Raw genomic sequence first — 14,154 nt, 5'->3', positions numbered from 1 at the left:
AAAGTGAAAATAGGATGATGCTGGATTGTGAGGGAGAGGAGCCAATAGAGACAGTCAGGAGTGTAGTTCTCCAGGTTCTATGAGGCCAGTGGCTTTGATAAAACCAGGGGAAACCCTCAGACTTGATGGGAAATTCAGCCTTGATGGAATTCAGGAGGAAGCAGCAACTCTTGAGATCATGAGTGAGTTTTGAAATGGGAAAATTTATCTATGCCCTAATGATTCGTGCTTCCTGAGTGGAAAATTTGTATTACAGCATTCATTGTCATCACAGCCATCAGAAGGATGTTCACATAAAAGGGCAGTTGGTTATGTCATAGATCATCGTGTGTACCTCTTCACTACTGGAGAATCAAAAGGCACATCCCAGGAACCCGTTTCAAAATGATTGATGGGGTATCCTTTAGTGGGATGAATAATTATCTCTTAAGTTGCTTTGTAGTCATGGTGATGATCCCTCCTGTACATGAGCATTACATAATGTTTGTTCATGATATTTATATCAATTAATTTATTTGTTCATATAGTCACATAATTATTGTAATACCAGCTGAAATTTAACAATTAGTTTTTAAGCAAAGTTATGTCATAATTGACTTTAAGGTGCATGTAAATTGACTAAGTAAACTTTGACATTAAAATTAATTAATTGTGTTACAATAGATATAGCATAAAATTTGCCATTTTAGCCTTTTTCAGTATAACATTGAGTGGCATTAATTACACTCAGTGTTTTGTAACCATGCCTGCTATTTCCCAATTTTTTTTAATCACACGAGAGACTCTATAACCATTAAGCAATAACTCCCTACTCCTCTTTACTCCAAATACTAGTTACCTCTAATCTACTTTCTGTCCCTAACTAAGATTTTGCCTATTCAAGATGTTTCATGTAAGTGGAATCATACAATATGTGCTCTTTTGTGCCTGGCTTATTTCATTTGGCATAATGTTTTCAAGGTTCATCCACATTGTAGTATCATATTTCATTTTGACATTACTTTATAACATCTTTTTATAAAGCATTTTATGATGCATTTTCACATGATTATGACCACTAGGGATGAGTAATAAAATGAACCCATTTCAAGGATTAAGAAAATGAAAGTCAAAGAGATTAAATGGCTCATTCAGTTTGCCGAATTACTGGGAGGCATGGACATACCAGCTCAGGTCTTCAGATTCCAAATCAAATGCTCTTCCACTCTGCCATCCTCATTTTCTTCTTTCCTGCAGGATACTATGCATGCACTTATCACCCCTTTTGGAACTTATTTCTTTTGTGTCCAATTATGCTTTGTACTTTTATTTCCTCTGAGCTATTTAGTCTGCTGTTACAACTTGTGACTGCCAAATGACTGGTGGTTTCCTTGGTTATAGTCTGAACATGTAACTAGTGTATATTTTTTTATAAAAATGGAAGGAAGACACCCGTATATACATTTTTGCCCAATTATCTTTAGAAAATCTGATACAGATTGCCTGAACAAAGACTTTGAAGTAGAGAGTCATCTTAACTGATACCAGAATATAACCTTTAATATATTTTTAAGGACATGACAAACATTTAAAAACTGCACCATAAAATTCTGTGTATTTTAAGTGAAGTGGAATTCTAAATTTGCAAGAAAAAACACAAAAAGTGTATTATTATTATTATTATTATTATTGTGTTATAAAAGAAAGATAAATAAATGAAGTGTACACACATGCATAGGTCTGGGTCATTTGCTTTGAGCCTCTCTGGGAAGGGTGACCCCAATTATTTTTGGAAATCTCACAAGATATTTCCGATTTAAAAATGCCATCTAGCTGGCACTTTATTTAAACATCTCCAAATTTCCCAATAATGATAGTTACAATTCAGAAAAGTGCCAAACATGAGAAATAAAAAGGAAACTTAAAAGTAAGACTAACAGCAAATCTATTACTACAACTTGGAGAAATTATGATGAATTATATGGTCTATGGAAGGGAAATTATAATTGATAAACCCATTTTACCTAGGTCCAACGAGACACAGAGAATTGTACTGCATCCCACCCCTTGTCTGTGCCCTACTGTAAGTATGCAATATTTTGTATCTAGTACACATATATTATACTGTTATTATATATTATATGAATATACATTTATATATTGTAATTATATAATTAACAATACTTGTCCTTTGGGTCTGGCTTATTTCATTTAGCATAATGCCTCCTAAATTAGTATCTCCATTTCTACATCCAATTCATTATTTTGAATTCTTAAAAACAACAAGGCATAAACTGCATGTGTGTTTGCTAGGTGGGGCTCTTATGGAGTGGGCAGATATCACTAGTGGTGACTAATTGCATCATGGAATGCAAGGAAAAAGAAGGAAAAGTCAAGAGCACTAATGGGAGCACACAATGGGAGCACTAATCTGTGATCCTGGTTTTTATAAACTAAACCTATCAGAGAGTTAAAAAGGCAGTGAAGGCTCTAAGCCTCTCAGATAAAACCTGCTAGACATCAACAATTGCACAAATTAACCTCTAACATTTAAGAAAATGGGATCTTTCTATGAAAAACAGAGAGAAATCCATAAAGGAAAACAGATGGAAATTAATTCATTATAAGCCAAGAAGTACAAGGATATAATAATATAAGGCAGTCTTTCCGGAAAATTTAAGATGTAGGAACAATATTCACATCCTAATTGATGCAGTAAAGAGCAGAATTGACATTGTGGAAAATGAATCAGTGATTTTAGATGATAAATTTGCAGAGTTTATTGCAGAGAATAAACCCAAGAATTTCTCCCAAAGAGCAGAGGAGGGAAAAAAGTGATAAGAAAGTTAAGTTAGAACAGCATAGATTGGCAGATAAAATGGAGATTCAACTTAAAGATTGAGATTCCCTGAGGAAGAAAAGTAGAACAATTGAACTAGTTACGATAAGAAATGTCATAACTAAATAAAACTTCCAGGAAGTGGAATGATACCTAATTGTGGAGTTTGGCAAATCTCATTTTAGTTTGGGTGAAATCAAAGAAAGGAAACCACATCAAGATACATTCAGACAGAATGTTTTTGAAATATTTTCATAAGGGAAAATTGCTATAATTAAAAAGGAAGAAATTCAGGTTGATTTTGGACGTTTGCTCCATAACACTAAGTGCTAAGACACAAAACAAATGCTATGTAAATTTGAGGGGAAGTAATTGTGCTTTAAAATTGGAAACACTAAATGAGATATTTTAGTTACAATGCAAACAGAAAGACTTTTTTCAGCTATTATATAAGGCTGAGAATATATATTGTATGTAAATATGTGTATCTCTTAGGTACTCTAATTTAAAATGTTATTTGATACTATAGTTCAGAAGACTGAGAAAGAACCAAAATAAAAAACTCAAGAAAGAGGAAGATGAGGTATAAAGGAACTAGTGAACATTCAATTAATTAACATACAGATTTCTGAATAGTTTTTATAAATTTGACTCATACATGTACTAAAAAAAATAATTATTAAAAGAGAAACTTAATAATATAAATATTAATTAGAAGTATTAATTTAAAAAATGGGACTCTCAATAAAGTCAAGAGACAAAGTAGTGTATAGGATGGGCTGTAAAAGAAATGTGGAGAGGAATACTTAGAAGTGCTCTATCTTGTATTGCTCATTCAGGAATTAGAAGTTAATTAAACAACATTTCTAAAAATTTCAGAAGTGATTATTAGTAGAACTAGAAGAGAATTACCTTCAAACCCCGCTAGAAAATATTTGAACAAATATGAGATGATTACAATATGTATAAAGAAAGAAATTTACAAGGAGAAAGAAACACATAGAATATTAGGAGTAGTTGTCTCTGGATTGTAAGCCTATTTATTTACTTTTGTTTAAACTCCAGTATTTTCTACATTTTATTCAAGAGCATTCATTGCTTTTGTAATCAGAAAATTTAATAAACTTTTAAAAGGCAACTTTAGGGAGAAAGGAAGAACATTCTAGGCAGAGGGCATGAACTGAGAAGAACCTGGTCTCTTCAAGAACCTACCCCAAATCTGTGTGTCTGAAGTGAAGAAAACTGGAAGAGAGTGGCTTCTGAAGAGGTCATGGGGCAGCAGCCAGACCACACAAGACATAGCAGACCACACTGAAGATTTTGCGTTTGATGTTAAAAGAAAAAAGCTGTTGAAAATGCACAATGAGATATATGCTTTAAAAAGATGGTAATTCCATTGTTTGCCATGGTGCAGCAACACCAGGTTTGCAGTCAGTCAGGATGCTGAACATATCTCCCTCCACCATGTCAATGAGTCTTTTTTTTTTTTTCTATGCAAGAGATTTTATTATCTGAAAGAGAAAATGGCTGCCCCCAGAGAGAAGGAGCAGCAGCCCGTGGGTGAGGAAGCACATTTTTAAGGAGTAGGGGTAGGGTGTGTTCTTTGTTGGTGATTGGATCTTAAGGGGTTGGCGACCATCTGGTCGTTGGTGATTGGATCTTAAGGGGTTGGGGGCTTAGCGTGCCAGTATTTGCCTTCATTCCTATATTTTTCTATCTAAATTGGGCCTCTGGGGAACTGGGTGTTGAATCTCATACTCTAACTACTTCCTGCTGGAAGAGGGTGCAGATTCTGGGGTTAGGGAGGCCATTGCTGTAGAGTTTGGGAAGGGCGGGCATCCTGAGATGATTCGTGATGCCATCTAGCTGGTTTCGTTATTCTTCGTGAAAAGGCATTGATAGTCCTGGAGGAGTAACAAATTGAAGGCCAGTGTTGGGCGAGAAGACGAGCGACCAGGGAAATAGACTGTGAGCCTGTGGAGGAGGATCGGGCAATGAGGGTTCCCAAAGCAGCTCAGGTTCCTGGAGGAAGAGCAAAGTCAATGGGAGAACCTCATCCGAAGTCCCAGCACCAATGAAAAGGGTATCTCACTGCAACCCTCCTTACCCCAGAATGACTCAGGAGACATGGGCCCACGCAAGAGATTTTATTATCTGAAAGAGAAAATGGCTGCCCCCAGAGAGAGGGAGCAGCTGTAGATGAGTCTTTAAAAAGCAGCCAATGGAGTATTATGGTGACGGTGATCCCCAGAAAATAAATGGGCCTTAACTATTGTGTGTGTGTGTGTATGTGCAAGCATGTGTTTGCACATGCTTGTGATGAAGGGTGTGGGATGGGAGGTAAGATCAAACATTTAAAAGACAAGACTTTAATAGTATTTGTACAATATTAAATTGCAAACTTTTTCTTCTTCTACAGAATGTTCATTGACTAACCACCAATTCCAATGCCATTATTTCACCTTTATACTTCTATCTTAAAGAAAAAAAACTGACAATTTTCAGAGTTATGTAGACTATATTTATATGGTCCAATCATTTGGACTGTTTAGTTCTGTAATGACAACCTTTATGTGGACTCTGCATTTTCAGAGCCATAAATAGTGGGATGACTTGGATAAGCAAATTGAAATGGAACAGAAGTAGCACAGGTCCTACACATCTTCCAGGCACCTTGTTTTTATGCTGGTATATTTGAGGTGCTGGTATATTCTTCTCAGAGGTGAAGAATTTCTGAGATCAAAATGTATTACTTTCCACATCTTATTCTCTTGGGTTACATTTTCTCTTCTTCTATTCCAAAAATGGTTTGTAGGTAAATCATCATTTCCATGGCTAAATAATAGCAAATTGCCATCAAAGCCCATTCCTAACTCTGCCAGCATAGCCCCAGGGTTCCACAACTCAATCAGTTATCTCTAAATCAACAAAACATAGCTCCAGAGGAGAGCAATCTGGGAAGCTTTCTTTTCAATTCTCTCATATGTTTTGTTTTAGCTTAATGTGTTTGTCTGGATACTTAGACACCATGGTGATAGGCGTCAGAGAAATAAATAGAAGTAGACATAGAAAAGGGCTAAAAAATGAAGTCAAAACTTGGGAAGACTAGGAATGACACTTGTATCTGAGCACTTTTTTCCCCCCCAGAACTCAGTGAGGGGGAAATTAAAAAGGGACTTTGTGTCAGACAGATGAGTTAGTGAATTTTCCTAACAGTGTTTTTTGCTGACATTAGTCTAAGGGAGCTCATTAGCATGCTGAGACTATTTAACTAAAAGAAAATAGCATTTTAGCTTTTGCTTTGCTGGATATTCCTTATAGCTCAGCTCAACATTAAAATAGTAGTAAGCCAGTTAAAATTGGGCATTGTGACATGATGGAAACTAGAGTCTTTGGAGTTAAGGAGTAGGACTTGACTTTTGGCACAACCTTTATTATTTATGGTATTAATCCTCCAGGAAACTTAATTTTCTCATGTCTAAAATGTTCATATTAATACCTACTCCAAACATTTGTGGCAGGTCAAAACACCAAATTAAAACTCCTATCATAGTTCTTGATATGTAGAAGCTGTTTTTTAAAAAGATTGACTCCATTTCCCAATGTCTACATCCTAATAAATCATTTGGTTTCATTTAGTAAAAGGCATGCCCAAGAAGCAGGAGTAAGATAGCTGACCACTCTGTGTCTGCTGATGGTTGTCCTGCAAACAGTGGAGTCTCTGTTGCCTGTCGCTCTGTCCACTGTCTCTCCAAGGCCAAGACCAGTTTCCATGTTAAGAGGGTCAAGGTAAGAATCTCCCCATCTGACCCCCACAGATGCAGCCTGGCCTGTCTGTATGAAAACACATCTTCAGAACTGCTACATCAGATCAGTTAGCTGAGGGGAGCAGCATTCAAGAGCTCAGAAATAAAAGAGCCACACTATCCAGCAAAATAAAAACAAATGGAAATGCCTGTTTTTGATCTGACATCTATGGCAGGGGTTGGATGTGTGTTTCCCCTTACTGTTAAACAAGAGTCCAAAGCTATGCATTACCTGCTTTTGTGGTTGAACAGAAGACCAGTAAAATATCAAATTGTTTTCATTATTCTAGTTCTAAGTGACATTGAATCCCTGCAGACTGGTGAGTAATGACTCATCTCTTCTTTGTTATTAGTCTACTGAGGCTTTCACTGGCCATCCTAGGGGAGGAGAGCTAGAAATTCTAGGGAAGGTTCAGAAAGCCACAATACCTGTCAGTCTCCCCACCTGTGCAGCAGAAGAAGGCTTTCATTTATGTCTGTCACTTTTGACTGCAGTGATGTATCCAAAGGTATGGAAGAGTATTTTTTCCCAACATTATCATAAATAATTTAAATTAGTAAAATTGTAGATTTCTTGGGGGAAATATGATAAATAAAAATTGGGTATAGCCATTTCTGAACTCCGTTATAAAAGCTAAGCTTATTCCCAAAATGCTAAAATTGATTCAGAATCCAGCACTGTGTAGAAATATTTTTCATTGTTTTTTTCCTTCATACTTCTTCTTGCATCCCTTGAGTATCTTATATCACTGCATTTCTTAATATTTTTGTTGAGAAAGTAAACAGATTTAGATGTTGTGTTTTAACTTTGCACATGAACTTAAATCTAAATCCTCAAATATCATGTCTTCTTATTCCTAATCAAAAATAAAACTCTGGGAGCAATGAGTGGAAAGAGCAAGCAAGCAAACAGAATGTCAGAAACGTCTGTTCTGTAAGCTTGGGCTGGTGCTGTGAGCCCCAGGGTAGAAGCAGCCTATTCCAGAATGAGAAGGCACGTGGCCATACAGATTCCTGGTACTGATGTCTGAAACCGAACTGAATGCATAATGGCAGCAGTTTGCATCTTTGGATGAACTGAAGCTGCTTTCTAAACATTGGGAAAATTCTCCTAGTTGAGAAGGAAGAATCCAACTTGGGAAAACTCCATCAATCAACCGATATGTATTGACTGCTTGCAATGTGATTTTTGTGCAGTTCTCAGGAATGTATATGTTGTCAAAGGAGAATAGCGTGGCCTTACCGAAAGCAACTTACAAACTATTTGGGGAAGCAGAACAAATATCCATGAAAAATTAGAGAATAATTAAATGCTCATCTGTGTGCTGCTGACACTAAGCGTAATGGAATTCCTAGAAAGGGAGGATCAGTGTACGCAGAGAGAATTGGGGAGGTTTTCTTAGAAGCGATGGGAGCTAGGGTTTTAAGAAGGGATGTGAAGGAGGAGACATCACAGGCCAAGGGAACTGTGTTTCCCTTGGGCCATAATGCATGTGGTGGAGAGGAGCCGATGAAATGTGCGATAGGAGATGGAAATGTAGGATGGGTTCAGACTATTTGAATTTAATGTGGCAAGAGGGAAAAAGCTACTGAAAAACTCTGAGCTGAGGAGTGATGTGATAAAATAAGTGCACTTGTCAAATAATATTGTAGCAACTGTACATAGAACAAAGTCAACTTGATATTGGTCTTTAAAAGACTTTTAATAAAGATGAGGAAACTACCCCTTCTCTATTATGAACTGGTGGAAGAAGCAAAGATTTATTTATTCTAACTTGATCACCAAAGCTCTGGTTCTTCTAGGGTCAGAAAAACATCACAGGGGTTAGCGTCAAAAGCTTGAATGGTAGGGGTTTAGTTTTCGCCCCTGCCTCTGCACTTCATGAGTGTTTGGCCTTGGCCCAGGAGCATAACTTCTCTGATCAACAGATTCCTCCCTAGTAGTTGTAGGCACAATTATAAGGTGACCCTCAACGTGATCCTCACTCTTTTATAATTCCTTCCTGTTGAGTGTGGGCAGAACCCATGAAGAGGGTGAGGAATAACCCATGATTACGTTACATCACATGGCAAAGATTTTTCCAGATGTAATTAAGGTTATTAATCAGTGGCCCTTGAGTTAATCAAAAGGTAAATTATGCAGATGGGGTGGACCTAATCACCTTAACTCTTTAAACATGGAGCTAGAGGTCAGAGACAGAGAAATCAGAGAGGCAGAAAGTGTGAGAGGGTTTCTCCCACTGGCCTCCTTGAGTCCTGCCATTTCAAGGAAATAAGCTTAAAAGAGGAAACAGAGCCCCGAGTGAGAGCACAGTTCATGCTGACACCCTGACTGCATCCTCGAGAGGCACTGAGTAGGGAGCTCAGTGTCCTCCGCCCAGCACTCTGATGTACAGGATAGGTGCTGCTTTAAGCTACTGAGTTTGTGACAATTTGTTACACAGAACTGGAGCATCAATATACTGGTGTACAGAGATAATGTGAATACTCAGTCATATTGAGAAAATTAAGAGAAATAATATAAATACTGAATGTAACATGTTTAGCATTGTACCTGGCATGTAGTAGGTTATACAGTAAATATTAGCTATTGTTATTATTCTTACTGTTTTTATTATTAACTTATGAGTAGGACTGGGATTAGTAGAAACATATTTAAAAATTCATAGAGCTTTCTTAAAGGAATGACTGATGGTTGTACGTAATAGTGATAATGGTGTTTCTGAGCCCTCTGTGTGCATCTGGGCGTCAGACTGATCAACCATTTCTCTTCTTCAGGTTAGCAAATTGTTAATTATTCCAGCTGGCAAACGAGCTGATTGCGGTCATTGGAACAATAGAGCACAATGCTGATGACACTAAGATGGCACATCCATAGTCCTAATATATTTGGTATCATCAAGAATCAATCACAAGGACTAGCTATTAATAGATTGTTAATATATGGCATTAATGATCCTACATCTCAGATGGCATGTTTGAGGGGTAATATTCATGTACTAAAGAGTGAGATTCAAAATATTTAGCAACTGGTGTAACACAGGCAGGGTACACAACCGGCATGGCTCTGCTGAAAACATGAATATCAACTCTGAGTGCACTGCAAAAACACAGTATGCTCATTCCGCGTCACTGTCACTGATGCCCCATTCTGGATCAGTCACCATGCTGGATGATGGGTGCTCCACAAGGAATCTCACTATGAAGAACCCGCAGCCTATTAGAACAGAGAACAAGGGAAGAGAATCACTGATGATAACAGTTATGTAAGTACCACAGTAGAAGCACCTGCTGGAAGTTAGAAGCTCAGAGAGCAAAGGTGCAGAAAAGAAGCCCTTATCTCAGCCTAAGCTGGCATCAGAAAATCAAGTGCTGCTTGGAGCTTAATTCAGTTTTGAGTCTAGATAAGAGGGGATTACTAAGATATTTTTGGAGGGGAGGGCACTTCATACAGAGGGGACAGCCTGTGCCAAGCTGGCATGAGCGAAGGTGGAAACTTCTGTGGAGAACGGTTGGAGTGAAAAAGGTGTAGAGGCTTGATCACAAAGGACCACATTAAGGAGTGTGTTTTTATCTGATGGCACAGGAGATATTTTAAATATGGTTCAGACAAGTTAAGATTTTTATTTTCCAGCTCATATCTGCAGTAATGTGGACAATACTTTAGAAACAAGCACAATCAAAAGCAGAAATTCCAGTTAGGGTGACATCGTGGTAACGCAGGAGAGGAGCAATGATAACTTGAATCAGGAACATCTTGGTGAGAATGGGAAAAAAAGAAGATAACTCAAAGAATTACTTAGAAATACAGCCAAATGTAGTTAGTAAAATATTAGATGTATGGGTAGGAGGCACACAGGAATGAGGATGCCTTGCATATTTGGAGGTTGGCTGATTGTGTGGACAAGTGTGCTATTTACCAAGACAGTTCAGAAGAAAGAGGAGAATGAAGACAGGCATGTGAGTTTCAGGTGCTTTTTGGGCAGCCAGGTGGAGATGGCCATGAAGCAATTGAATATATTGGTGTGATACGCAAGTATATTCAGGGTATAGATTCAGGAGTGCAGAAGACCCCCTTCCCCATCCAGGGCATGCCTTTTGGAGGAAGCGGACACTGCAACCCACTCTGGGACCTGATCAGCCTAAACCAATCTGGTGCATTCTCCAAGACTGCCCTTCTCCTCCCTTCCTTCCCTCCTTCCCTCCTTCCCTCCCTCCTTCCCTCCTTCCCTCCTTCCCTCCTTCCCTCCTTCCTTCCTTCCCTCCCTCCCTCCCTCCCTCCTTCCCTCCTTCCCTCCTTCCCTCCCTCCCTCCTTCCTTCCCTCCCTCCTTCCCTCCCTCCCTCCCTCCCTCCTTCCTCCCCTCCTTCTTTCCCTCCTTCCCTCCCTCCCTCTCTCCCCTCCTTCCTTCCCTCCCTCCCTCCCTCCCTCCTTCCTTCCCTCCTTCCTTCCCTCCTTCCCTCCCTCCCTCCTTCCTTCCTTCCTTCCTTCTTTCCTTCCTTCCTCTCTTTCTGATAAGAATATATATTTTTTTGATTTTCATTCCTTTTTTTTTTTTTCCTTTCTCCTGTTTACAATCTGTGGTGTTCTAGCTGGTGCAGGAAGTTGTTAAGAATTGTGAAGAATTTCAAATTAAGAAGTTAGCTTGCCAGTTTCATGGATCATAATGATGATAGAAGATTGTAACTCCTGGGTCAAAATGAAGGAGTTTATTACTCCCAGCAGTAGCAGAAGCCAGAGTAGCATCATGGTTCATGTTGCTCCCCATAGCTCCAGTTCCAACAGGGCTGGAAGCGACCCAGCTGACACCATATACACTCAGTGGGTTGCATTACAAGGGTGGAAATCTGAGCTTGTGGAACCCAAATATCCTATAATAGGCAATAATCATGGCTGCCTTTGTGCAGGAGGGGAACACCATATCTTTCAAGCACAAGTGAACATGTGCTTTTTATGCAGAAGTGGATGCTGTGTATTTCAAGTGTTCTCTCTAATAAAATGGTAACTTCAGACAAAGGATAATTAATACCTTGCTTCACAGTATGTGAAAGAATGTGAAAAAACCCATAGAGAATATTCCTCCAACAGGGGTCATCAGCAAAGATGGTATCACTCAGGCTGACTATGCAGGACACATGCAGTCTGGGAACCGAAACCCAGGGGCCAGTAGTGTCTTAGGAGTAGACAGAGGAAGAGGAGACCTTTGGAAAAACTGAGAAGGGGTGGCCAGACGAGGAGGAGGAAAACCAGAAACCAGTGGTTTCATGAGGAAGGAATGGACACCAGTGCCAAATGCTTTAGAGAGGCCAAGTTAGATGTACAATTATATGCAATTACAAAATAACTTCATCAAGTGGGGTGGAGTCCAGATTGCAGCGAGCTGAGGAATGAGGAGGTGGAGGCAGTGAGAAGAGATGCTACTTTCAAGAAGTTTGGCCCACTGAAGGGTGGACTCTCTGCCAGGCACATGAAAGGGATGACAAAATAGGGGTTAGTTTCTTTTTCAAAGGTTTCATTGCTCTGTGTGAAAGAAATGCATCATGTCTCTGTACATATGGCTGGGAGGGTCATCTATATGGATGCCTAACAAAACATTCAGTCAAGGTAAACATTTTCATACTCCTCAGCATTCAGGTCAAAATGACAATATGGGGCAGATACAGAATTATTCTTCATCATTTGGATACAGTATTGGTTGTGCAAAGGGCGTGGGTTGTGGAATCAGACTGGTCTCTATTCACCTATAGATTCCATAATTTATTACCTATAGGGTGGTTATCTTGAACGTAAATTTCTTCATCTTTGAAATAGAGCTAATGAGAAATAAATTTAGGAGTTGTAAAGATCATGTAAAGCATCAGCAGTGGGCCTCCTGTATTAGTGGTAATTTTTGTAAAGTGGAACCCCTCAACCTACTTTCAGGGCAAGGAACGGGACCTCAATATAATTAGTTATATTAGCCATTGCAGAGGCAGTAGTGACCGTTTGGGAAATGAGGTTTACCTCCGGGGCTGCCATTTCCCCCTGGTCTGTACACAGAGAAAGGGGCAGTAGCCCCTGGCCTTATGTATGTTGTTACCACCCTCAGTCAGGCTCCCATTATCCATTATTTTAGCTTTAGCTTTTACAGTAAAATTGTTATTTTATGTTTTAAACTCATTACATAAACTGTAAATCCTTAATTCACCTTGGATAAATCATCCTTCATTGAGAGAAGACATTTGTAGCTCTATTACCAGAAGTGTAGTAGTAATGCTTGCCAGGCTAGTTCAATGCGTTCCTGCAGCATTTTGTCTGTTTGTTTCATTTTTTGTTTTTCTCTCAGAGAGGCCAGTGAGAGGCCTGGGAACCAAATTGACAATTCAGAGGCCTATGTAGGCACTGGATTTGTTTTTTTCACTATTAAACATATAAAAGTGATTTTGTGAAATTAAAATGAAATGCATTTTATGGGGGCATTTATGACATCTCCTTTAAAGACTTGCTGGGAATCCTTCAGCAAGCATTGATTCGCACCCACCAGCATGTGCCATGAGCGCAGCCTTCAGTATGGTGCTTAGCAGCTAATTAAACTACAAAGACAAACATGAGGTTTTTACATTTTTAATTTAAAAGCTTCTAATTATAATTGTTGTTACAGTGCTATCAAAGTATAGTACAGCAGACTGCATTTTAAACCCCTCAATCTCATTGTCCTAATTAATTTTACAAATAAAAAGGTCTGTGCCAGTGGTTCTGGGGTAAGAGATATATTATTTGTTTTTCTTAACATAAGAACCTTTATTTTTTATTTTTATCAATCAACATAATAATCTTAGGTGTCTTTGCAATTCAGTAAAATTCTAGGGTGATTTTCCTCTCAGATGAATTATTAAGTTACGTATGTCAGTAATTTTCTCCAAATTTGATTTAGACTTAGAAGTTCAATTTGAAACATTCTTGCTAGTGATAATTTAAAACCCTTTTTATTTCTGCATTATAATCTTTAAAGATGATAAAATCAGAAATCGAGTGGTCTTGAATCTTACTGAGTTACTTGTGGATGCTCTGCGACTCACCAACCTGCAGGCATGTTTTTCAGGCCACTGTTTCATTGGAGAGGAAATATGAGTTAGACATTAACAGTCATAATGTCCTCAAAGCCTGGCTGCTTCCTCAGATTATGTATGACCCTGAGATGGCCCCTTGGATGTGGAGCTGTGAAAGCGGGGCCATGGTTCCATCTCGGCCTAATAGAAGTGCCATGGGTAATACTCAGAACCAAGGAATGCTGGAACAGAAAGGGAACAGGGTGAGCACCGAACCCAGTACCTTCATTTTACTGATGAGTGAACTGATATCTAGACGTAGTGATACATCCATGCCCTCACTTAGGGCAGAGAAAAGATTTACCAGTGTATCTGGGCTCTGAGTTCAGTGTAAATATTGCTACACTAAAGATACTATGTGATGTCTTAGGTGATATTGAAATTATAGCACAGCAGCTCTGAAAAAAAAGAAGTGGGGAGAGTAAATCATCCAGAATTTTTGT

At 38.7% G+C, this 14,154-nt stretch overlaps 1 long non-coding RNA gene across 1 annotated transcript; it reads left to right on the top strand.

Moving 5' to 3' along the window:
* Positions 1 to 1,888: 1,888 nt before the first annotated feature.
* On the top strand, positions 1,889 to 9,071 carry LOC140845447 (uncharacterized). Its single transcript, XR_012124198.1, has 3 exons — positions 1,889 to 2,062; positions 6,458 to 6,607; positions 6,978 to 9,071. It is a non-coding gene; the product is annotated as an uncharacterized lncRNA (long non-coding RNA).
* The last annotated feature ends 5,083 nt before the right edge of the window (positions 9,072 to 14,154 follow it).

Source organism: Manis javanica, chromosome 2 (genome assembly GCF_040802235.1).
Source record: "Manis javanica isolate MJ-LG chromosome 2, MJ_LKY, whole genome shotgun sequence".
In the NCBI taxonomy this organism is placed as follows: Eukaryota; Metazoa; Chordata; class Mammalia; order Pholidota; family Manidae; genus Manis; species Manis javanica.
This window is presented reverse-complemented; position numbering and strand designations above follow the sequence as displayed.